The following is a 24,735-nucleotide window of genomic DNA, read 5'->3' on the forward strand; positions in this document are numbered from 1 at the left end:
AAGGAAGTTGTGAATGCTCCATATCTGGCGGTGTTCAAGGCCAGGTTGGACAGAGCCTTGGGTTGTGGGTGACAGATAGAAATAGTTAACAAAAGGGATGCAGGCGTTACCCTGGTCCGGCTTAAGCCTTGGGAACTGTAAAGAGAACAATGAAGGGTAAAGATCATTTAGCAAAACAAAGCAGGCAGTTTGCAAGATATAGCAGGATGTGCATCTCAAAGACAGACCAAACAGTGTGAATATTTGTAACCTTTAGTAGTTTTACTAAATCGGGATGATAAGGGAGTAAAAGAGTGGAAAGTTACTGCTTAGCACTTAGTAGACTATAAAAGGTATGCGAGATGGGAAATAAGGGTCTTCAGATTTCACCAGAACTGGAGTCCGTCTTTGATATGCCACATTGGGTGACATGGTTTAGTGAGGTGTCCCTACCCATGTCAGGGGGGTTGGAACTAGATGATCTTAAGGTGATACGCAGATAGACTCCACAACTCGTTAAAGTTGTAAAGTAGGCATGCTTTTATTCAGCGCTGAGACGCATGGGGGATAGCTCCTCCAAAGGCATGTGTACCTCAGCGTTGTTTCCCTCTATATTTATTCTCTAAAGTTATATTCGTAAGGTTGCACAATACGCCTATACATATACATGTCCTATCCCTGCTTCGTATTATAATGAGCTAGAAGGTCCTTTGTGCCTGCACAGTGTCCTGTCACTGGTCGTGGGTGAGGGTCTCAAGATGAAGTAAATGAGTCTTCCTCAAGTCTGAACTTTTCACCTCTAGCCGTCACGCATGCTCTTTAGGAGTCTGGTCAAAGTCCGAACCACAAAGCTGGTCTTCACTGGAACTAAGTAACTGTTCCTCCCCCTTATCAGTCTGTTTCTCCCCCTTATCAGACTGTTTCTCCCCCTTATCAATAGCCTATTGTCCTGGTACTGCATGGCAAGCTCGACAGGTATTTGCAAACAATGCTTTCTATTGAACAGGCAAAATTCCTTTATCCCCTCTTGCACAACCCCCTTGTACGACCCCCTTGCACAATCCCCCTTGTACATTGGTCAACCCTCTGCATCAAAGGTCTTTTCCAACCCTAACTATTCTATGATTCTATATGAGGTATCACGGAGCTGGCAGGTGAAAACTGCCTGGAGTCCCCAGAAAGCATGAACCATTAGCCAAGGTGACAGGTCCCATATTCTTTCATCAAAGCCAGAAACTGTCCATCTGATTCCTGTGCATCTACAGGATCCAGAAGGATGAGCTGTTCCTGCCTTTGTGGGCTTCACAGGAACAGCCACTGTCTGCTCTCCAGGAAATTACACTGCTAAGAGGCTAGCAGAGAAGTGCAGGTGAGGGACACAAATTCCAGCTTTGATCACTTCCACAGAGCACTCTTACTCCTCTACCCTGAAAATACCAGCTGGCGTTCAGAGGCAGACTACTCACTGCTAGAAGAGCACACATTCTTCACTCTGCCTGCTCCTGATCTGGGAGGTCTACAGTACAGTCACTTGAGCTCCAGGTTTCCCTCTACAAGACTTTCTAGGACCACAGAGACACTGCAACAGCTGAGCTACAGAGCACAGAAAGTAGCAAGGCAAAACCCCACCAGTTAACCCAAAATCACAAACAAAACCCCCACATAACTCCTACTTACTGTTTGTAGCTTTTCCCAGTTCTCCAGTAAGAGCTTTTCTGTGCGCCTGTAAGCCTGAGCCACCCGGACTTTTGCTTCCTAAAAGACAGTAGCAAGGAGATTCCGAGCAGAACAAATATAACGTGGATAAATGAGGGATGGAACCTGCAGACTGAGCCAGGCAGAAAGTTGTTCCCATCAGCAGAAAATAGAGATAAACCATGTGAAAAGTAGCCAGAGGAGTACTCGTCATAAGGAACAGTCAACTCCTGCACTAGCACAACTCTACTGGAGAGTCCTAGCTGATAGAAAATGCAGTGTAATTAAGAAGGCTGTCTGGTAGCAAAAGATGCAGCTCAGCACAAATCCCAGGGAAGCAAATTCATTTGAAATTCACTCCCCAACACCTAACAGAAAACCATGAACTGTTTGGATGCGAGTTATTTGCATTTTTTCCCTGAGCTGTGATGCACGGGTTGACTCCACAACTCGTTAAAGTTGTAAAGTAAGTATGCTTTTATTCAGCGCTGGGGCGCATGGGGGATAGCTCCTCCAAAGGCATGCGCACCTTAGCATTGTTTCCCCTTTACATTTATTTTCTAAAGTTATACACATGCATGAGGTTGCATGACACGCCTATACATATTCATGTCCTATCCCCGCTTCATATTATAATGAGCTAAGAGGTCCTTTGCGCCTGCGCAGCGCTTCCTAGTGGTCATGGGCAAGGGCCTCAAGATGAAGTAAACAAGTCTTCCTCGAGCCTGAACTTTTTACCTCTAGTCGTTGAGCATGCTCTCTGGAGGCTTGGTTTTCGTCCAAAGAGCAGAGCCAATTTCAGCCAGCCTAGGTGTCCAAAGGACGGGAATCAAGTCACTGTCCCTACTTCTTAACAATAGCTATGTCCTTATATCATGTTCTAGCATACACGGTGAGCACTATAAGCATGAATGACCAGTGATATTGTTAAGCACACATCTTGACCTACCCCCTTGTACATTGCAAGTACGATAAGCATGAGCAAGCAGTAACATTGTTAAGCAAGTGGTTTGACCCTAACCCCCTGTACATTGGTTAACCCTTTGCATCAGCTGAAGAAAGTCAAGAACAAAACCAGGAATGTATAACCAAGGGTGGCCTTACATGGTCCATCTTTTGCTGAAGTCCCTGGCTGAAAGGTGCATTCTCCAGGTCTGGGAAGGAGAGCTACACAATGCTGGGCACTATCACATACTGCTTCACCATGGAGTAGGCTATCTTGGTCACCTTCTTCAGGTCATCCAGTGCTCCTGGGCAAGAGACAGATGCAATACTTGCCAGCTTTAAGCTGAGTGCAAGAGACGCGCATCCTCCACAAAAACACATTCTACTAGTTGAGAGACCAGAGTGTTACCACAAAAGACAGTCACAAAAACTCTCTAAGACTCAAATTTCAGTTTTAGAAAGCAGGTATTCCTTATTGCAGCACTAAGCGCACATGCAAATAATTTCACAAAGGTAAGTGCACTGGAGTCTACAAGCAGCATCCATATATCCAACAAATGTACGCATATTCACAACCTTTCCGGGAAATGTTTTACATTAGATTTCCTGAAACTAATTGTAATATTTTCTTTATAATTATTGTCATGGTTTAAACTCAGCCACACAGCTCATTCACTCACTTCCCCCCTTCTTGCTCTCCCTCTGCTCCTGGAGGGATGGGGAGGAGAATCAAAAGAATGCAACTCCCACAGGTTGAGATAAGAACAGTTTAGTAAACTAAGGTATAACAAAAATCACTACTCCTACCACCAACAATAATAATGATAAAGGAAAAAACAAGGGAAGAGAATACAACACCTCACCACCCACCGACTGATAACTCATGGGGGATAGCTCTGCCTAGTGTGTCTTGTCCGAGCATCAACCAGGCTGTGATTATGTCCTTAAACATAAAAAATTAATTAGACTACATACATATTCATTGGGTTACTTATACATTATATCATACCATGAAATATAAGCTCACTCCTCTAAACAAGATAACAAGGTTTTATTGAGGGACAAAGTCAATAAAGCAAAAGCAACAGCGCTGGGCGCATGACCTTAGCCAGAGGCGCAAGTGATTAGTATTTGTTACAGACTTATATAATTTCACTATTGCATTAGTTACGTACATATTCATAATTCCCATATATAAGCGGGGAATATTATAACTAGCTCCAGGAACTTATTATCATAAGTCTCCTCCTTTTGGTGTCAGCACACTGCTCTCCGATGATTGTGGGCAGGGGTCTTGAGCATGAAGTAAGCAGTCTTCTTCTTGTGAGTAGGGGTCTTCAAGATGAAGTAAGCAGTCTTCCTCACAGCGTACTTTTCACCTTTGTCACAGTTGGACGCCCCAGTAATCACACAACTAGCTGAAACCAGCCATATCTGTAATTCTTATGATAACTAGCAAAGATTTAGAACAGTGTGACCTTCCTGCAACATTTATTGCAGGATGGGCAGACAAGGAGTATCCCAAGCTAGCAGATGTTTGGGAGGCTCTGTCGCTAAACTAACTGATAAGTAGAAGGATAGTGTGAAATAACTCATTCATATTTAGTGGGGCCACTAAATCCTGTTATCTCACCACAGACTTATAACACAAACATTGTTCTTTAAAGCTAAAGTTACTTTAGAAGACTAATGTGAAACAATTAACTCATGTTTAGTGGTGCCACTAAATTCCACAGACTCACAACATAAACATTGTTCTCTTTCTACAACCTAAGTTAAGCTGAAAAGTACTTTAACTCTATGTTTTCCAGGCACTAGCTTTCCTTATATTAAGTCCCCCCCTTCTTTCTTTTACCTTTACGAATTCTTTTGCTATGTGACACAGTTTTGCTCAAGAGTTCCGACCCTTCTTTAAATTGTTGTCTAATCTTGTGTCTTTAGCGAGCTTTGTTTCTGTTACTGTAAACTTGTGCAGTTATATCCACATAACCACACCTATGATTTGCGAAAGCCAATATATTTATGTGTTTATGACAACACTTCTAGAGAATTCCTCCTGCATGTGCACTAAAATGTGGTAGTGGGCTTTGGGACCTCTGGTGGTTATTTCTTCATCATCTTCCTCTTCATTACTTCATTTTAGGATTGTTGTCATGTCAGTAACCACCAGGCAGGTTCTGCCCAGTTCCTGGCAATGCTTATCTTAGCCATTTCCTTCTCTCTATAGTTGCTAACAAAGCCTAAGGTCCTTGAAGTTACTTATTAACAACCCCATTCTTCAACCCTATTATTCAATAAACCCCATTCTTCAGACAACACAGGGGATACCAAGAAGAGACCTCCATGCTCACAAATGCAAGTCCAAGATCAAAACACGCCATCTGAAATTTCTTCTTCCCAGAGTGGGACACCTTCATCTCTTGGTCAGCTCATCCTTGGAGAGAGCAAGCACAGAAGTGTGGAGACAGTGTTCTCACGGGAGAATGGATAATTGGTACATAAACTCTGAATAATCCCGAAATTTACAGCAAGGCCATGAGAGGCCTGAGGAAGCTTAAGCAAGCAAGATAAGAAGCTGGAATTCACTGAGTTATGAGAACTGAGGACTGTTGGCAGGCTTTCTAGGCCAAGTTCTCACACCTGTGCTTAACCAATTATATGTTAGTCGCTAAGGGTCTTCAAGACATGTATCCAATCATAATATGACAAATCACTGTAAGTACATGGAAGAAGTAGTATATAAGGAGTTAAGGCTTAGCAATAAATGGCTTTGGTCTGATCATATTGATCTCTGACTGAGTCCATATTTTTTCTGAAACACAGAAGTTCAGGCTGTCTTAGCACAATCTCCACCTGCCTGTGCCAGGGTCTGGCTCCTCACCTATAGAAACTTTGTTAAAGGTGGTGGCCTCAGACAGTCTCCCCCCCAGTGCCATACACATCCTCTCCAGCAGCTGTTCCTTGGTGGAGAGGTACAGCTCTCTTGGAAAGATCTGAGCAAATTTGAGAATGGCGTTTGTTTGAGGGGCTATGGAAACCTGCAATACAGGGCAACTCCCTCAGTTCAGAGAACAAAAGAGCTCCCAACTACAGCAGCAGAAAGAGAACAGGAAGAGGTCTATTCCCAGTGAATTTTGTGGAAAGCTATGAGGCAGGCTGGCCTAGAACCACAGTATGTCACCATTCCTGCCTTCACAGCTACAGACATAAGCTTTCTGCCACTTTCTGCTCAAGAAATGAAAAGGAAATTGTCCTTAATAGCAAGTCAGTGAAATATTGAAATTTAGGATTTGCTTTAGAGAGTATAAGCCAAAGAGCTCACTTCACTGTGTTCCAGAAACACCGAGACTACCTGGAGAAAGATAGGATGTCTTCAGAAAAGTAAGAGCTATTTCTCCCACCCATTAAAAGAGAGCAATTAACAACAGCTCAGCTCTTACAATAGGTCATTCAGAGTGAATTTTCTGCTAGTGGGGAGCCAAGGAGCTGTACAGAAGGTCTTTTCCAACCGAAGTGACTCTGTATTGGCCCTTTATTTTGTTGCAGTATTCACAGCTCTAAGCTCATGGAGGCCAGGGTAACAGATCTCAACACAAATACTAGAAAGCAATCAGCTAATCTCAGACAGAACCTGAGTCAGTGACAATAGATAATGGTCTCTGGTGGAACACACAAAAATAGAAAAGTAGTTTGCCTATGGTAGCTCCTCCCCTGAAGGTCCCACTTTGGCTCATCCCCGGAAAAGTCCCGACCCTTGCAGACCTTACTAGATAGGGCTGGCCACTTCTTATGATGTAGGCTGGCTTCCTATGTCAGAATGAGCATGCATATTTGCTAGGATAAAAGCCCGAGCCTCAGGTGATGAGGAGAGGAAGAACCTCATACCACACTGGTCAATGTTGCCTCCGTGGGGATGCCCACTAAGGTTGAGCCTGCCACCTCACACTGCGATGATGTTTCTCGGAACTGGTTTCCAGATTATCATTACATGGTCCTTGGGGTTGGTAAGATAAAAAAACATCAGAGATATCCTTTACTGTAATTTCTGTTAACTTGATATTTTCCCTGTATTAATAAACTTGGCTAGGAATATTAAGTATAAAAGGAAGGGATTCTACAGGTACATAGCAAATAAAAAACAGATTAGGGAGAACATAGGCCCCCTCAGGAAGCTCTCGGGTGAACTAGCTACACAGGATTTTGAGAAGGCTGAGGTTCTGAATGATTTCTTTGCCTCGGTCTTCTCTAGCAAAGGCTTTGACCACACTACCCAAGTCTTGGAAGGCAGACGCAGGGACTGTGAGAATGAAAACCTTGGACCCACTGTAGGAGAGGAATTGGTTTGAGACCATCTTAAAAACCTGAACATGCACAAGTCCATGGGACCTGATGAAATCCATCTGCGGGTCCTGAAGGAGCTGGCAAATGAAGTTGCTAAGCCGCTGGCCATCATATTTGAAAAATCATGGCAGTCAGGTGAAGTTCCCGATGACTGGAAAAAGGGAAATATAACCCCCATTTTCAAGAAGGGGAAAATGGATGACCCAGGCAATTACAGACCAGTCAGTCTCACCTCTGTGCCTGGCAAAATCTTGGAGCAGATTCTCCTGGAAGGCATGCTAAGGCACATGAAAATCAACAAGGTGCTTGGTGACAGCCAGCATGGCTTCACCAAGGGGAAATCCTGCCTGACCAATTTGGTGGCCTTCTATGATGGGGCTACAGATCTGATGGACAGGGGTAGAGCAGTTGATGTCATTTACCTGGACTTGTGTAAAGCATTCGACACTGTCCCACACGACATCCTTGTATCTAAATTGGAGAGACATCAATTTGATGGATGGACCACTCGGTGGGTAAAGAACTAGCTGGATGGCCGCACACAAAGAGTTATGGTCAATAGCTCAATCTGGCTGGAGACCAGTTACGAGTGGTGTCCCTCAGGGATCAGTGTTGGGACCGGTCTTGATTAACATCTGATGGCAACCTCATGAAGTTTAAAAATGAGAAGTGCAAGGTCCTACACCTGGGTCAGAGCAATCCCAGGCACAGCTACAGGTTGGGCAGTGAAGAGATTCAGAGCAGCTGTCGTGGTTTAAACCCAGCCAGACAGCTTTTTCACTCACTCCCCCCCTTCTTGACCTCCCCCTACTCCCGGAGGGACGGAGAGGAGAACCGAAAGAACGCAACTCCCACGGGTTGAGATAAGAACAGTTTAGTAGCTAAGGTATAACATAAATCACTACTGCTACCACCAATGATAATAATGATAAAGGAAATAACAAGGGAAGAGAATACAACCGCTCACCACCAGCCAATCAATAAATCGTCGTGTCCCCCCAGTCCTACGAAGCGCCGACCGATACTTCCTCCAACCCCGCAGTCCTCCTAGCCCTTCTGGGTAACTCCCCATTACATCCTGGGCATGACATGCTGTGGTATGGAACACCTCTTTGGTCAGTTCGGGTCAGGTGTCCTGTCTCTGCCTCCTCTCGGATTCGCCTTTTCCTGACAGAGAACAAGGCTCACAAAATCCTTCGCCAAACCAAAACATCATTGTTATCAGCTCTGCTCCCTGGCCGAAAGTCAAAACATAGCACTGCACCAGCTACCAAGAAGAAAAATGACTGCTACTGCTGAACCCAGGACAGCAACCCTGCGGAGAAGGACTTGGGGGTGCTGGTCGATGAGAAAATGAACATGAGCCGGCAGTGTGCACTTGCAGCCCAGAAAGCCAACCGGATCCTGGGCTGCATCAAAAGGAGTGTGACCAGGAGGTCAAAGGAGTTGATCCTGCCCCTTTACTCTGCTCTCGTGAGACCTCACTTGGAGTATTGTGTGCAGTTCTGGTGTCCTCAACATAAAAAGGACATGGAACTGTTGGAACAAGTCCAGAGGAGGGCCACGAAGATGATCAGGGGACTGGAGCACCTCCCATATGAAGATAGGCTCAGAAAGTTGGAGCTGTTCAGACTGGAGAAGAGAAGGCTGCGTGGAGACCTCATAGCAGCCTTCCAGTACCTGAAAGGGGCCTATAGGGATGCTGGGGAGGGACTCGTCATTAGGGACTGTAGTGATAGGACAAGGGGCAATGGGTTAAAACTGACACAGGGAAAGTTTAGATTGGATATAAGGAGGAAATTCTTTCCTGTTAGGGTGGTGAGGCACTGGAATAGGTTGCCCAAGGAGGTTGTGAATGTTCCATCCCTGGCAGTGTTCAAGGCCAGGTTGGACAAGGCCTTGGGTGATATGGCTTAGTGCAAGGTGTCCCTGCCCATGGCAGGGGGGTTGGAACTTGATGATCTTAAGGTCCTTTCCAACCCTAACTATTCTATGATTCTATGAAACTAGTTATTATTCTTTATTGTGTTGCGTTTCTCTCAACCTGGAATCCTCCAACTCTGGAACAGAACCCCAAAGGACTCTTTTCACACTCAGTGACAAGTTTCTTTATGCAAGAGATGGTAGTGTAGTTACCTTCATCACAGCCTCATCACACACTCAGTCACTACCTCTGGTCTTATTGAGAATCAGAATTAAACCAAATTTGAAGACAGGTTTAAGTCCTTTTGAAATTTCATATGGATGACCATATATTGTCCAAGAAAGGACTTCAGGACAGAATAGAGAACAATCATTCAACAATTATGTAATAAATATGCAAAACCAGCTTAAAAATATATAAAAAAAACAGTCTTGGGAACTAGAGTTCAAGGTCTTGATAGACTTATACATAACATTGAACCTGGAAACTATGTATATGTTAGATCTCTTTCAGAATCATCTCTAGAATCAAAGTGAGAAGGTCTGTTTCAAGTGCTGCTGACTTCTCATGCAGCAGTTAAGATTAAAGAGCAAGGATCGTGGATTCATCATACCAGAATAAAGAAAGCCCCTAAGCCACGATGAGAAACAACACCTACTGGACCTCTGAAACTTTGAATTTGACAAAATGATTGTATTTTGCATAATGGAAATACAGCCTTGGAATCAGAATTTGTATTTGAGATTGATACAGAATGTGACCAGAGTTATAAATAAGAGTGATTGCTGGATCTGTACTCAGCTGCCTAAATCAGGAGAAAAGACAGGTATTCCTTTAATCGGCCTCCCTTGACCCTTTAAAACCAATTTAAATAGATCAAAATGGCCAGATTGATATTTTATGAGGTGGCCAAGGATGACACCTCTTGGGGCTTTGAGGAAATATGGAAAAAAAATAACCTCATGGTTACCAAATTTCTCCTGGTTGAGGCAACTGGTTGCAGGAATCTTAATACTGATCATTTTAATACTGATTACTTGTGGCATGATACAATGTTCTTTTTGGTGTTGTAAAAAGTCCGTAACTGATTACGAGTATTGGAAAAGGCATAAGATAAGACAACAGGTAGAAAGTGGCAAATATTTTGCCAGGACTCAAGGGAAAAACAGAATAATAAAGCAAAGGAATTTGCAAAGGTTATAGAAAAGGAGGGACTTGATGTGAGGAATAGTAACAAACTAAGGAAAGATTTAAGAGTTTTCTTTAAACTATACATTGTCTTAACTTAGAATAGGGAACAGGTATGTTCTTGTTCTTGCCAGTTAAGCTATAACCCAGAATAGAATAGGTAGCCAAAACTCATTGTTTAAAATCAGAGACCCTTTTCCCTCAAGAAGATGAATGTCTGACAGGAATTTGCTTCAACTAGTTTATATAAGACTTGAGGTTGCCAGCTGGGGAAATTGTGCCAAGGGTGAAAAGTACACCGTGAGGAAGACTCCTTACTTCAGCTTGATGATCCCTGCCCACAACCACTGGGGGGCAGTGCGCAAGCACCAAAAGGAAGAAGACTTATGATAATGAGTACCTAAACTAATTATAATATCCCAGCCAAACTCTCAGTAACCTAATGAATATGTATGTTTGTGTATAATAAATAACCAGCTTGTTGAGCTTTCAGTGTGCGAGTTAGGAGGAGCGATCCCCCTCGCACCCAGGGCTGCAATAAGCATACCTGCTTTATAACTCTTTGTGAGTTATGAAGTTCTATTCCATAAATCAATAGGTCAGAAAGTTATGTATCACAAGAACCACCGAGAGGAGCACCCTCTGCATCTGTCCTATCTGATATTGATAAGGAGTAAGAGATTGCTGTCACTGGCAACAAGCAGCAGATTCACATTCAGAGTTAAGAAAGGGTTAAAACAGAAGTGCTGTTGCAGAGTGTCCTGGGTTCAGCAGGAGCAGTCATTTTTTCTCCTTAGTAGCTGGTGCAGTGCTGTGTTTTTGACTTCTGGCCTGGGAACAGAGCTGATAATGCTCAAATGTTTGGTCAGGCCAAGGACTTTTCTGACACTCATGCTCTGCCAGGGAGGAGGGGAAGCCAGGAGGAAGCTCTGACCAAAGAAGTATTCCATACCACAGCCCATCATGCCCAGGATGTAACTGAGAGTTAACTGGAAGGGCTATGGCACTGTAGGGTTGGATGAGGTATCGGTCGGGTGGGGTAGGGCGAGTTGTCGGTCGGCTGGTGCTGAGGTGTTGTATTCTCTTCCCTTGTTATTTCCTCTATCATCATTATTATTGGTGGTAGCAGTAGTGATTTGTGTTATACCTTAGTTACTAAACTGTTCTTATCTCAACCCCTGGGAGTTGCATTGTTTTCGATTTCCCTCTCCGTCCCTCCGTCCCTGCGGGAGTAGGGGGAGGGCAAGAAGGGGGGAGTGAATGAGCAAGCTGCGTGGCTGAGTTTAAACTACAACACAGAGGCAGGCATCTGCAGCCGCTGCAGGACAGGGTGAGCAACTGTGAGAAAAAAAAAAGAAAAGCAAGGGAGTAAGGAGGCGAGCTTGGGCAGCTCTGTGTTTGAGCATGGGATGAGGCTGGGGAGGCAAAGGTAGAGGAGCGATGTCGCGCGGAGGTGAGGGAGTGGGATCTTCTGTGGAACTGAATCGGTGTGCCTGTTATGGGGAGTTTGGCTGTTGGAAGTGAGACTGCCCTGGGGGGGGAGTGCTATGGGGTGGCTAGGATGACTGAATTGGAACTAGGATGGGGACCTGGGGGATCCACCCTAACAGATCCACTGATTAAATTAAAACTAGGGACTAGAGGAAATAAAGTGGAATTTTAGTGGATACAAGATGCGTTAGATCAGAGGAAAATAATTTGTTACAGATGTGGGAGCTAATGGCCACCAAGACAAAAAAAAAGAGAGAAAAAAAAAAGATAAATACTTTCTGAAACTCTTAAAGTACAAATTGGAAAAAAAAATAGGAATGCATGAATTTTTATGCATGCCAAATTCTCCTAAATCTTTATCAGGACGAGAAGCAACATTTAAAGAAGGCAAAATGGAATTAAGAGTTTAAAACAATCAATTATTGCAGTTTTGAGTTTATCTTTAATTCGACAGAAAAGCAAAAAGGAGGACCTCCCTGAAATAGCAGAAATCCTTAATCAGGTATATCTGGGAGTATGGGCATATGAAGTTCCAGGTAAGGCAAAAAATGCTTTGCCTGTTAAAGTAGAAATAAAAGGGGGGGGGGGATGCCTAATTAGAACAAAACAATATCTCTTAAAATTGGAGGATCAAAGGGAATTAAAAAAATTTATAAATATAAAAATATGGATTATTAATTGAATGTGAATTATAATATAATACTCCTATCTGGACATTAAAGAAATATCATGGGAAAAATTGCAGATTAGTTCAAGATCTCAGAGCAATCAACAAAATTGTAGAAGATATTCTCCCAGTAGTAGCTAATTCGTATGACTTATTGACAAAATTGAATAATCAGAAATGGTTTGCCATCCTGGATTTGAAGGGTGCTTTCTTTTGCTTACCATTAGCCAAAGTAAGACAAAATTTATTTGCTTTCGAATGGGAAAATCCTAACACAGAAAGGAAAACTCAATTAACTTGGACAGTATTACTTCAAGGGCTTAAAAAAAGTCCAACAATTTTTGGAAATCAGTTAGCACTGGAACTAGAATCATGAAAGCCACCTACTCAGACGAGAACTCTGTTACAATATGTGGATGACTGATTAACTGCTACAGAAACAAAGGAAGAATGTATCCAGTGGACAGTGGAATTATGAAATTTTCTGGAATTGAATGGCATCCAAACAAAAGGCCAACTAATCCAAACCCGAGATTCCTACCTAGGATGTGAAATAACAGGAGGACAGAGAGAACTTGGAACTGCTAGAAAAGAAGCCATTTGTCACACTCCAAAACAGTTGACCGTTAAGGAGCTCCGGACATTCCGGGGAATGACTGGATGATGCAGACTTTGGATCCATGGTTATAGTGTTCTGGTAAGAGCACTATATGAACTGTTGAAAGGAAACCCTCCCTCTTTAGAATGGACTCATACAGCAGAGGGGGCCTTTAGAAATTTAAAAACAGAGGTAATGAGAGCTTCAGCTCGGGGACATCCATTTGTAACTAAACAGTTTTGGCTATATTCCTATGAAAAACAGGGAACAGCTTTGGGGGTCTAATGGCAAACTAACAATTGAAAAATCTAAAACTAGTTATTCCAAAGAGGATAGAAAATTGATCAAAGACCTAAAAGGACGGGAAAACAAAGAGGGTTGGGTTCAGATACCTAATGGGTGAATTATAATCCCCCATAACAAACTCTGGAAGTTAGTTAAGGAGGAAAATAATAAAACTCATTGGGGTAGCAACTCTTTGTATAAATAGGTAAACAAATTGTAGGAAGAAATCTATATACTATAGCTCAATTAGTGACAAAATAGGGACTGTAGTGATAGGACAAGGGGTAATGGGTTAAAACTTAAACAGAAGAAGTTTAGATTGGATATAAGATGGAAATTTTTATAAATTGAGACCACAACGGATCATAATCCAATTAAAATTTTATTAATTATAGCAAGTAGAATATGAGCAAAAACAGCGCTGGACAACAGGGGAGTCTGCGCTCCGCCAACTGCCATGCTGAGCAGTTCAAACAGCCCCTTTTTATACATCTTTACTTCCGTGTTCATGAAGTAGTGGAGGTACTCTGCGCATGCTTCACATAGTTGACCTTTTACTCATATGTCCTTATATGGAGTTGTTTATCTTAACTTCTGCCAGTTCCTGGAACATCTTGCAGTTATTGTTAGTTTGCACAATCGGTATCTGGTTTAGTTGTGTAAGCGATTGCGGTTATCTTATCTTGCGTAAGCTGTGTCTGGTGGCTGTTTGCATAAGCGATTTCATATCTTTTGTTGCCTAACCTTTACATTGGGCTTAACATAAATCTTAATAAACAATACCCTAGTCCATAGTTTCTCACAATCCCCCCTTTTTCTTTTTATTCTATTATTGTTTATTAGACGCTGCTTTCATTCTCGGCACTGCAAGCAAACCTTTTTCCACAATCCCAACATTTACCATAACACTCACAAGGTAATACCTCACAATTACAATAGGCATAGCTTTCACGTGGCATAACGCATTCACAATAATCTTCATCCTCATTAATAGATACACTCTTATATTTTGCCCCAGACCTCGTAGTTAAAATAAGCAGTTTAGCTATGTCAAACCGTTCTCTAATAAAGTGTAAAATATAGCGCAATATACAAGGCCCAAATATAAGTCCCAGAATCAACATAATAAGCGGTCCTGCTAAAGCAGACAACAAAGTGGTTAGCCAAGGTGAAACATTAAACCAGTTTTCATACCATGACCTGCCCGCCTCACGATCTTTCTTACGTTGATCTAACCTTTTCCGGAGTTGTAATATTTTGAATGGCATGTGTTTCCTGTAAGTTATATATCTTCCATACCATAGGTTCATGAGGGTTTCCATTTGCTTGGGTTATTATCAATAACAAAACTAACGGTATACCAGGAAAAAGGGTGTCTGTTAATTTTGCCAATTTAAGTATATTTTTACCAGTCCTGGGGAAGTTTGGCCATTGCTGCTTTTGCGTCCCATTGTTCTGGTTCTTTTCTCCACATTTTGTTCCTCCTCTGCCTTGCCCGTCGGCTCGGTTGCTTCGAGTCATGGGGTGTACCATCTTCTCGGCAGCAAGGGAATTCTTCAGGAGAACAGTTGTTTCGGGCTTTCTGCCTGTTTACATAGGCTTCCCACTTTGCAGCTTTAACTAATGGGGCAAAGCAAGACACGGTTAGTACTTCCCTTCTACACTTTATAACCAAAATTTCAGCTACACAGGGGACTGGTTCGTTGGAGTGGTAACAATAATATTGAGGGTTTATTCCTTTGGCAAAAATCTCCCACCACTCATGGGATTCCCGAATAATTTCTTGTTTAGACTCTAATTGTTTTAATTTCCACTCAGTGAGAGTTCTTTGGATTTTCCAACACTGTGTGCAAACTCCTATTGGAGGGTATCCATATTCACAGTGTGTCCACCATTTATCCTGACATACCTTACACCTAAAACAAGCAAATGGATAACAATTGCAGTTCAAATTATTACACTTAATTCGTATATCTAGAGTACATATATTATTTACATCAGCATATCTTCTATATTCACTATTGTGTGGTTGCATATGTTTAGCAATTTCCTTCAACACACTTTGTATGCTTCCATATATAATAGATAAAAAGAGAAATAATTATTGCAAATATAAACAGCAATACACACTTTATACCAAAAGGTAATGCAGCAAAAAAATCAAATAAAGTCTCTATCATTACGTTATCTTTTCAGGGTTATCTTGGTGTCACCTGGAGTACTGATTACTTTCCAGTGGGGTCTCGTCACTGGGCCTTTAATGCGACTGGCATGAGTCCATCCACGCTCAGCAGTTCGGACAGCTGTTTCTGTTGTAAGCAAAACAAGATAAGGTCCCTCCCAATTGGCTTTTAGGGTTTCTTCCTTCCACACTTTGATCACTATCCAATCCCCAGGTTTAACATTGTGAATTTTTAAGTCCAACGGGGGTCGTTGCACAATCAGTCCATGTTCCCAAAGCTTGTTACGATGTTTTGCTAATTGTGAAACATATTCATTAATTACACGGTCTCTAATTAAAACATTTGTTTGTGGACTTTCAATTCTATAAGACATTCCATACACCATTTCAAACGCTGATATTCCTACATCTGCTCGGGGTCTGGTTCTGAGAATTAATAGTGCCATGGGTAGGCACTTAATCCATGATAATTTGGTTTCTATTATTAATTTAGTCAAAATAGTTTTAATTTCTCCATTTATCCTTTCAACTTTTCCCGAACTTTGTGGATGCCATGGTGTATGGTATTCCCACTTAATACCAAGCTTTCTGTTAGATCTCTAACAATTTTTGACACAAAATGTGTTCCTCTGTCCGAGTCGATTACTTCAGGTACTCCATATCGAGGTATAATGTGTTCAAGTAACACTTTAGTAACTTGGTTAGCAGTTGCCCTGGAGGTAGGAAAAGCCTCAACATAATGTGTTAAATGATCCACCATTACTAATAAATATTTGTAACGCCCTACCCTAGGTAGTTCAGTAAAGTCCACTTGTATGTGTGAGAAAGGTATTGCGGCTGGGGAGCGTCCTCCAAGAAGGTCTTTGTCTCATGTTGCTTCGATTAACCTTTTGACAGGTCTCACAGGCTGCCATGACTGTCTTTGCTATGTTATATACGCCTATACAGGCAAACTGTTGATTGAAATGATCAACTAACGCCTGGGTTCCCCAGTGTGTTTTACTGTGTATTTTTGAAAATATTTCGAGTGCTATGCCCTTCGGCAAGACTTCTCTCCCATCTGGCAATATGTATTTCCCATCTTGTTCCTTAGCTCCCATTTGTTCTAGTTTTTCCTTTTCTGCAGACTCAAAACTCAAATTTTTACTAACAGGTACTTGTTGCATAGTCAAAATCATACTATAATTGCCTGCCACCCGTTTTGCTTCTGTATCAGCTGCATTATTTCCCCTAACTTGATAACTTGTACCTCGCTGGTGTCCCTTTATATGTACAACTGCTATTTTATTTGGCATTTTCAATGCCCCCAGAACTCGCCAAATTAATTCCGGGTGTATCAGTTCTTTTCCCTGTGAGTTAACAAATCCTCTTTCCTCCCATATTTTTCAAAAAGTGTGTACTACTCCGAACGCATAGCGTGAGTCTGTATATATAGTTCCATCCTTTCCCTTCAGTGACACTAATGCTTTCCACAATGCATACAACTCACAGGCTTGAGCCGACCAGCTGGCACTCAGGGGGCCTGATTCTATTGTCTTAAATTCTCCTTTTTCCAACTTAACGATGGCATATCCGGACAATCGTTTACCTTCCACTATTCGTGATGACCCATCTATAAATAATACTTCTCCACATTGTAGTTCTTCTTCTTCTAAATCTGGCCTAATGCGTGTCTGTTGTTCAATTGTTTGAAAACAATTGTGCAATAGTTCATTACCTTCTCCTGGGTACAAAAATTCAGCGGGGTTAACCGCTCCAATAGTTTTCAAAGATAGCTTAGGGGATTCTATAAGTATTCCCTCATACTTTAATAATCGGCTATCTGTAAGCCATTTTTCTGCTTTTTGTTGTAACACTCCCCTGATGTTATGAGGCGCATATAAGATAACTTCTCCATTAAAGGTAATGCGATTCGTTTCCTCAAGTAACAAGGCAGCAGCTACAATGATTTGTAAACAACTCGGCCAACCCCTGCTCACAGGGTCCAACAGCTTTGATAGGTATGCCACCGGTTTCTTTTGTCCGGCCCATTCCTGAGTTAATACTCCGAATGCCGTTCCTTCATGTATGTTAACAAATAAATGGAATGGCCGCTTTAAATCTGGGAGACTTAAAACCGGTGCTTGACTTAGCTCCCTTTTGAGACTGGCAAACTGCTCTTGATCCTGAGGAGTCCACTTGGGTATTTTGTCTTTAGACAGTTGTTCATATAAGAATTTAACTTTAAAGCTGTAGTTCTCTATCCATTGCCTACAATACCCAAATAGCCCTAATGCCTGCCGAATTTGCCTCTTAGTGACAGGCATAGGTAATTCCAGAATTCCTTTAATACGCTCTGGATCTAATATCTTCTGGCCGTTAAATAGATAATGTCCCAGATATTTCACTTTTTCCTCCACAAATTGTAACTTTTCTTGTGATACCCGTAGGCCCTTTTGTGCAAGAAAGTTTAGAAGTCGAATGCTTTCTTTCCTTACATCCTCCTTATTATTCCCTGCTATGAGCAGATCATCTACATACTGTAACAGCACGTTCCCTGTTTGTACCTGGTATTCTTTTAAGAGCTCTTCCAGGGCCTGTCCAAACAGATTAGGGGACTCAGTGAACCCTTGGGGAAGCACAGTCCATCTCAATTGCTGTCTACGGCCTGTCTCTATGTCTTCCCATTCAAAGGCAAAATAATCACGGCATTCTTCTGCCAGTGGACAGGCCCAAAAGGCATCCTTCAAATCAACCACACTATACCAGGAGTTATGGGGTCCTAGCTTGCTTAACAGTGTGTATGGATTTGCTACTACAGGGAACCGGGTGATAGTTCTCTTGTTTATTTCTCTTAAATCATGTACAAGCCGATATTTCCCATTTGGTTTCTTTACAGGCAAAATGGGGGTGTTAAAGGGTGACATACAAGGCTCTAAGATTCCTTGTGTTAACAATCGATCAATTTCTGGTTTTAATTCTCTCCGTCCTTCTAGGGATATGGGATATTGCCTTACCCTCACAGATATGTGGGGTTCGGAAATTTGGATTTTAATCGGTGGAATTTCCAGTCTACTAATTGTGTCCGGAGAGTACCAGACATCAGGGTTAATTTGTTTTTGATCATCCACGGTCAAAGGATAAGCGGACACTGTTAGCTCTTGATTTTTTACTTTAATTTCTAATTGCAATTCAACAATTAAATCTTGTCCTAACAGATTAAATTCTGCTTCAGGGACGAGCAAGAGTTCACCCATTCCAAATTTATTTTCAGTTTCGAATACCACATTTTTGATTTTGTTTACTTTAAAGGGTTCTCCTTTTGCCCCAATTACTTGTACCTTTTCAGGGGACACTTTACATCCCTCAGGTAGTTGCTTAATGGTTGATTTCTCAGCCCCAGTGTCTACTAAAAAGGTGAACTCTTGTTTATGGGGACCTATTTTTAATTTTATCAAGGGCTCATGATGACTCCGGTCCCCTAAGATATAGAGCCCCTGACTCTCCTATTCCGTTTTCAATATTTCCTCATCCCTGATCCTTTCTCTGCAATTCTTTTTTATATGTCCCTTCTTTCCACAGTAAAAACAATATCTCTGTTCCTTTTCTACTACTACGTTCCCTTGTTTCGTCCTAGCAGATCTGTGTTCACCAGTTCGCCCTTTGCGATCCTCTCTGACCGCTGCTACCATCATTTTTACTTGTCGCTTGCTGCTCTCTTCTTCCCGCCTTACGTAGACTTTCTGAGGTTCCCTCAATAATTCATCCAACCCTCTATTCTGCCAGTCTTCTAACTTTTCAATCTTCTTTCTGATATCTTCCCATGATTTTGCCACAAACTGAGTTTTGAGGAGCGCTTGCCCTAAAGGGTCGTCTGGATTTACCCCAGAGTACAGCTGAAGGGCTTTCCTCAGTCGTTCCAGCCACTCAGTAGGGCTTTCATCTTTCTTTTGCATTTCATTAAATGCTTTATTGATATTCTGGCCACGGGGTACTGCTTCTCTAATTCCCTGAATTACTATAGTTCTCAGGTCCTGCATATGAGTTCTATGCACCGGATCCTGATTATCCCAATTAGGTCTTTGGAGTGGCCATTTAATATCTGCTTGAGGTCCCTGGTCATGTTGAGCATCCCACAGTCTCATTCCTGCTCGTCTAATCATATCTCTTTCCTCGGTAGTAAATAATTGACCAAGGATAGATTGCATCTCATCCCAAGTATAAAGGTTTGGTCCCAAAAATTGATCTAATCTTTCTGCCACTCCAAGTGGGTCCTCTATTAAGTTTCCCATCTCGGTTCTTTTAAAATCTCGAAGGTCAGCCGAGTTTAAGGGTACGGAAATATATCCGATCACAGGTTGAGGTCCCCCCATGGGTATTTCCCTTAGGGGGTACATCTGAGCTGCCCCTTTTTTACTTCTAGTTACGCGTCTAGGAGGAGGGGGAGACCCTTGTTCCGATTCTGGTGGGGGAGTGGGTGCTCTGGGGACCTCTGGAGGGGCTGCGGGAACAGGAGGAGGAATGTAAGGAGGGGGGATTAGAAGGGTTTCGTCTAACTCTTCCTTCCTTTTCTTTTGTTTAGTTTTTACTTCATTCAGTGGGTAAAGTCTAGCTCCCGGTCTTTTTAGCCACACTTCCGCATACTGACTCTCCTCCGGGTTAAGGGGTTTTTTATTATTAACCCAGAGGTTTAATTGTTGTCTTACCCAATCTTCTTCTGACCCATAAACTGGCCAAAAGACATTTTTAGAAATCTTCTTCCCTCCCCATATCTTAGTACAATATTCTATCATTTTCTGCTTATCTTTCCCTAGGATTCCAGGGAAATATCTCCAATTGTCTAAGATATATGCCAGAGGGGTATTCTTAGGTACAGTGGGTACCCTTCCCATGGGAGTCGAAGGCTTGCTGCCCTTCGCCCCCATCTTCTGGAATATCCACAAACATACACTCACTCGCTCCCCTTGTTCCTGGCCCAGTCCCTCGCGGGAGATGGGAGACGCAGTACTTAAGAGTCCACACTTGCTTGGTTCAGTATATCGAACCTCTCACTCGTTATATTCCAGGAAAACCAATCCCACCCGAACGGCAAACCCGCGAACAAATTCGCAATATACTTACGCGTCCTGCGTCTTCGTCCAGACTCCCGTGCACAGAATTTTATGGGATTTTACCGGTTTCTCCTTTGCTCATTATTCTAGAATTTAGGTTCGTTGGTAAGGTTGGGGTAAGCTGTTGGTCGCGGGGCCGCGAAATGTCGCGGGGCCTCTCCCCAGAGGACCAAAACCCACCGTTCCTTATCCGAGTCACGGCACCAGAAATTGTTATAAATTGAGACCACAACGGATCATAATCCAATTAAAATTTTATTAATTATAGCAAGTAGAATATGAGCAAAACCAGCGCTGGACGACAGGGGAGTCTGCGCTCCGCCAACTGCCGTGCTGAGCAGTTCAAACAGCCCCTTTTTATACATCTTTACTTCCGTGTTCATGAAGTAGTGGAGGTACTCTGCGCATGCTTCACATAGTTGACCTTTTACTCATATGTCCTTATATGGAGTTGTTTATCTTACTTCTGCCAGTTCCTGGAACATCTTGCAGTTATCTTTAGTTTGCACAATCGGTATCTGGTTTAGTTGTGTAAGCGATTGCGGTTATCTTATCTTGCGTAAGCTGTGTCTGGTGGCTGTTTGCATAAGCGATTTCATATCTTTTGTTGCCTAACCTTTACATTGGGCTTAACATAAATCTTAATAAACAATACCCTAGTCTATAGTTTCTCACAATCCCCCCTTTTTCTTTTTATCCTATTATTGTTTATTAGACGCTGCTTTCATTCTCGGCACTGCAAGCAAACCTTTTTCCACAATCCCAACATTTACCATAACACTCACAAGGTAATACCTCACAATTACAATAGGCATAGCTTTCACGTGGCATAATGCATTCACAATAATCTTCATCCTCATTAATAGATACACTCTTATATTTTGCCCCAGACCTCGTAGTTAAAATAAGCAGTTTAGCTATGTCAAACCGTTCTCTAATAAAGTGTAAAATATAGCGCAATATACAAGGCCCAAATATAAGTCCCAGAATCAACATAATAAGCGGTCCTGCTAAAGCAGACAACAAAGTGGTTAGCCAAGGTGAAACATTAAACCAGTTTTCATACCATGACCTGCCCGCCTCACGATCTTTCTTACATTGATTTAACCTTTTCCAGAGTTGTAATATTTTGAATGGCATGTGTTTCCTGTAAGTTATATATCTTCCATACCATAGGTTCATGAGGGTTTCCATTTCCTGGGGCTATCAACGGTATATCAGGAAAAAGGGTGTCTGTCAATTTTGCCAATTTAAGTATATTTTTACCAGTCCTGGGGAAGTTTGGCCATTGTTGCTTTTGCGTCCCATTGTTCTGGTTCTTTTCTCCACAATTTGTTCCTCCTCTGCCTCACCCGTCGACTCGGTTGCTTCGAGCCACGGGGTGTACCATCTTCTCGGCAGCAAGGGAATTCTTCAGGAGAACAGTTGTTTCAGGCTTTCTGCCTGTTTACATAGGCTTCCCACTTTGCAGCTTTAACTAATGGGGCAAAGCAAGACACGGTTAGTACTTCCCTACTTTATAACCAAAATTTCAGCTACACAGGGGACTGGTTCGTTGGAGTGGTAACAATAATATTGAGGGTTTATTCCTTTGGCAAAAATTTCCCACCACTCATGGGATTCCCGAATAATTTCTTGTTTAGACTCTAATTGTTTTAATTTCCACTCAGTGAGAGTTCTTTGGATTTTCCAACACTGTGTGCAAACTCCTATTGGAGGATAGCCACATTCACAGTGTGTCCACCATTTATCCTGGCATACCTTACACCTGAAACAAGCAAATGGATAACAATTGCAGTTCAAATTATTACACTTAATTCGTATATCTAGAGTGCATATATTATTTACATCAGTATATCTTCTATATTCACTATTGTGTGGTTGCATAAGTTTAGCAATTTCCTTCAACGCACTTTGTATGCTTCCATATATAATAGAAAAGAGAAATAATTATAGCAAATAAAAACAGCAATACACACTTTATACCAAAAGGTAATGCAGCAAAAAATCAAATAAAGTCTCTATCATTACATTATTTTTTCAGGGTTATCTTGGTGTCACCTGGAGTACTGATTACTTTCCAGTGAGGTCTCGTCACTGGGCCTTTAATGCGACTGGCATGAGTCCATCCACGCTCAGCAGTTCGGACAGCTGTCTCTGTTGTAAGCAAAACAAGATAAGGTCCCTCCCAATTGGGTTTTAGGGTTTCTTCCTTCCATACTTTGATCAATATCCAATCTCCCGGTTTAACATTGTGAATTTTTAAGTCCAACGGGGGTCGTTGCACAATCAGTCCATGTTCCCAAAGCTTGTTACGATGTTCTGCTAATTGTGAAACATATTCGTTAATCACACGGTCTCGAATTAAAACATTTGTTTGTGGACTTTCAATTCTATAAGACATTCCATACACCATTTCAAACGCTGATATTCCTACATCTGCTCGGGGTCTGGTTCTGAGAATTAATAGTGCCATGGGTAGGCACTTAATCCATGATAATTTGGTTTCTATTATTAATGTAGTCAAAATAGTTTTAATTTCTCCATTTATCCTTTCAACTTTTCCCGAACTTTGTGGATGCCATGGTGTATGGTATTCCCACTAAATACCAAGCTTTCTGTTAGATCTCTAACAATTTTTGACACAAAATGTGTTCCTCTGTCCGAGTCGATTACTTCAGGTACTCCATATCGAGGTATAATGTGTTCAAGTAACACTTTAGTAACTTGGTTAGCAGTTGCCCTGGAGGTAGGAAAAGCCTCAATATAATGTGTTAAATGATCCACCATAACTAATAAATATTTATAACCCCCTACCCTAGGTAGTTCAGTAAAGTCCACTTGTATGTGTGAGAAAGGTCTGTACGCTGGGGAACGTCCTCCAAGAGGTTTTTGTCTCATGTTGCTTCGATTAACCTTTTGACAGGTCTCACAGGCTGCCATGACTGTCTTTGCTATGTTATATACGCCTATACAGGCAAACTGTTGATTGAAATGATCAACTAACGCCTGGGTTCCCCAGTGTGTTTTACTGTGTATTTTTGAAAATATTTCGAGTGCTACGCCCTTCGGCAAGACTTCTCTCTCATCTGGCAATATGTACTTCCCATCTTGTTCCTTAGCTCCCATTTGTTCTAGTTTTTCCTTTTCTGCAGACTCAAAACTCAAATTTTTACTAACAGGTACTTGTTGCATAGTCAAAATCATACTATAATTGCCTGCCACCCGTTTTGCTTCTGTATCAGCTGCATTATTTCCCCTAACTTGATAACTTGTACCTCGCTGGTGTCCCTTTATATGTACAACTGCTATTTTATTTGACATTTTCAATGCCCCCAGAACTCGCCGAATTAATTCCGGGTGTATCAGTTCTTTTCCCTGTGAGTTAACAAATCCTCTTTCCTCCCATATTTTTCCAAAAGTGTGTACTACTCCGAATGCATAGCGTGAGTCTGTATATATAGTTCCATCCTTTCCCTTCAGTGACACTAATGCTTTCCACAATGCATACAGCTCACAGGCTTGAGCCGACCAGCTGGCACTCAGGGGGCCTGATTCTATTGTCTTAAATTCTCCTTTTTCCAACTTAACGATGGCATATCCGGACAATCGTTTACCTTCCACTATTCGTGATGACCCATCTATAAATAATACTTCTCCACATTGTAGTTCTTCTTCTTCTAAATCTGGCCTAATGCGTGTCTGTTGTTCAATTGTTTGAAAACAATTGTGCAATAGTTCATTACCTTCTCCTGGGTACAAAAATTCAGCGGGGTTAACCGCTCCAATAGTTTTCAAAGATAGCTTAGGGGATTCTATAAGTATTCCCTCATACTTTAATAACCGGGTATCTGTAAGCCATTTTTCTGCTTTTTGTTGTAACACTCCCCTGATGTTATGAGGCGCATATAAGATAATTTCTCCATTAAAGGTAATGCGATTCGTTTCCTCAAGTAACAAGGCAGAAGCTACAATGATTTGTAAACAACTCGGCCAACCCCTGCTCACAGGGTCTAACAGCTTTGATAGGTATGCCACTGGTTTCTTTTGTCCAGCCCATTCCTGAGTTAATACTCCGAATGCTGTTCCTTCATGTATGTTAACAAATAAATGGAATGGCCGCTTTAAATCTGGTAGGCTTAAAACCGGTGCTTGACTTAGCTCTCCTTTTAGACTGGCAAACTGCTCTTGATCCTGAGGGGTCCACTTGGGTATCTTGTCTTTAGACAGTTGTTCATATAAGAATTTAACTTTAAAGCTGTAGTTCTCTATCCATTGCCTACAATATCCAAATAGCCCTAATGCCTGTCTAATTTGCCTCTTAGTGACAGGCATAGGTAATTCCAGAAT

The 24,735-nt window shown here is 42.0% G+C and overlaps 1 long non-coding RNA gene across 1 annotated transcript; it reads right to left on the reverse strand.

Moving 5' to 3' along the window:
• Positions 1-14,407: 14,407 nt before the first annotated feature.
• On the reverse strand, positions 14,408-20,793 carry LOC133212691 (uncharacterized). The gene is made up of 3 exons (XR_009725573.1): positions 20,396-20,793; positions 15,297-15,422; positions 14,408-14,733 (listed from the first exon to the last, which is right to left on the reverse strand). It is a non-coding gene; the product is annotated as an uncharacterized LOC133212691 (long non-coding RNA).
• Between the last annotated feature and the right edge of the window lie 3,942 nt (positions 20,794-24,735).

Source organism: Neopsephotus bourkii, unplaced genomic scaffold (genome assembly GCF_033783945.1).
Source record: "Neopsephotus bourkii isolate Nb327-2 ecotype Australia unplaced genomic scaffold, CSIRO-AGI_Nbou_v1 NB_735, whole genome shotgun sequence".
Taxonomy (NCBI): domain Eukaryota; kingdom Metazoa; phylum Chordata; class Aves; order Psittaciformes; family Psittacidae; genus Neopsephotus; species Neopsephotus bourkii.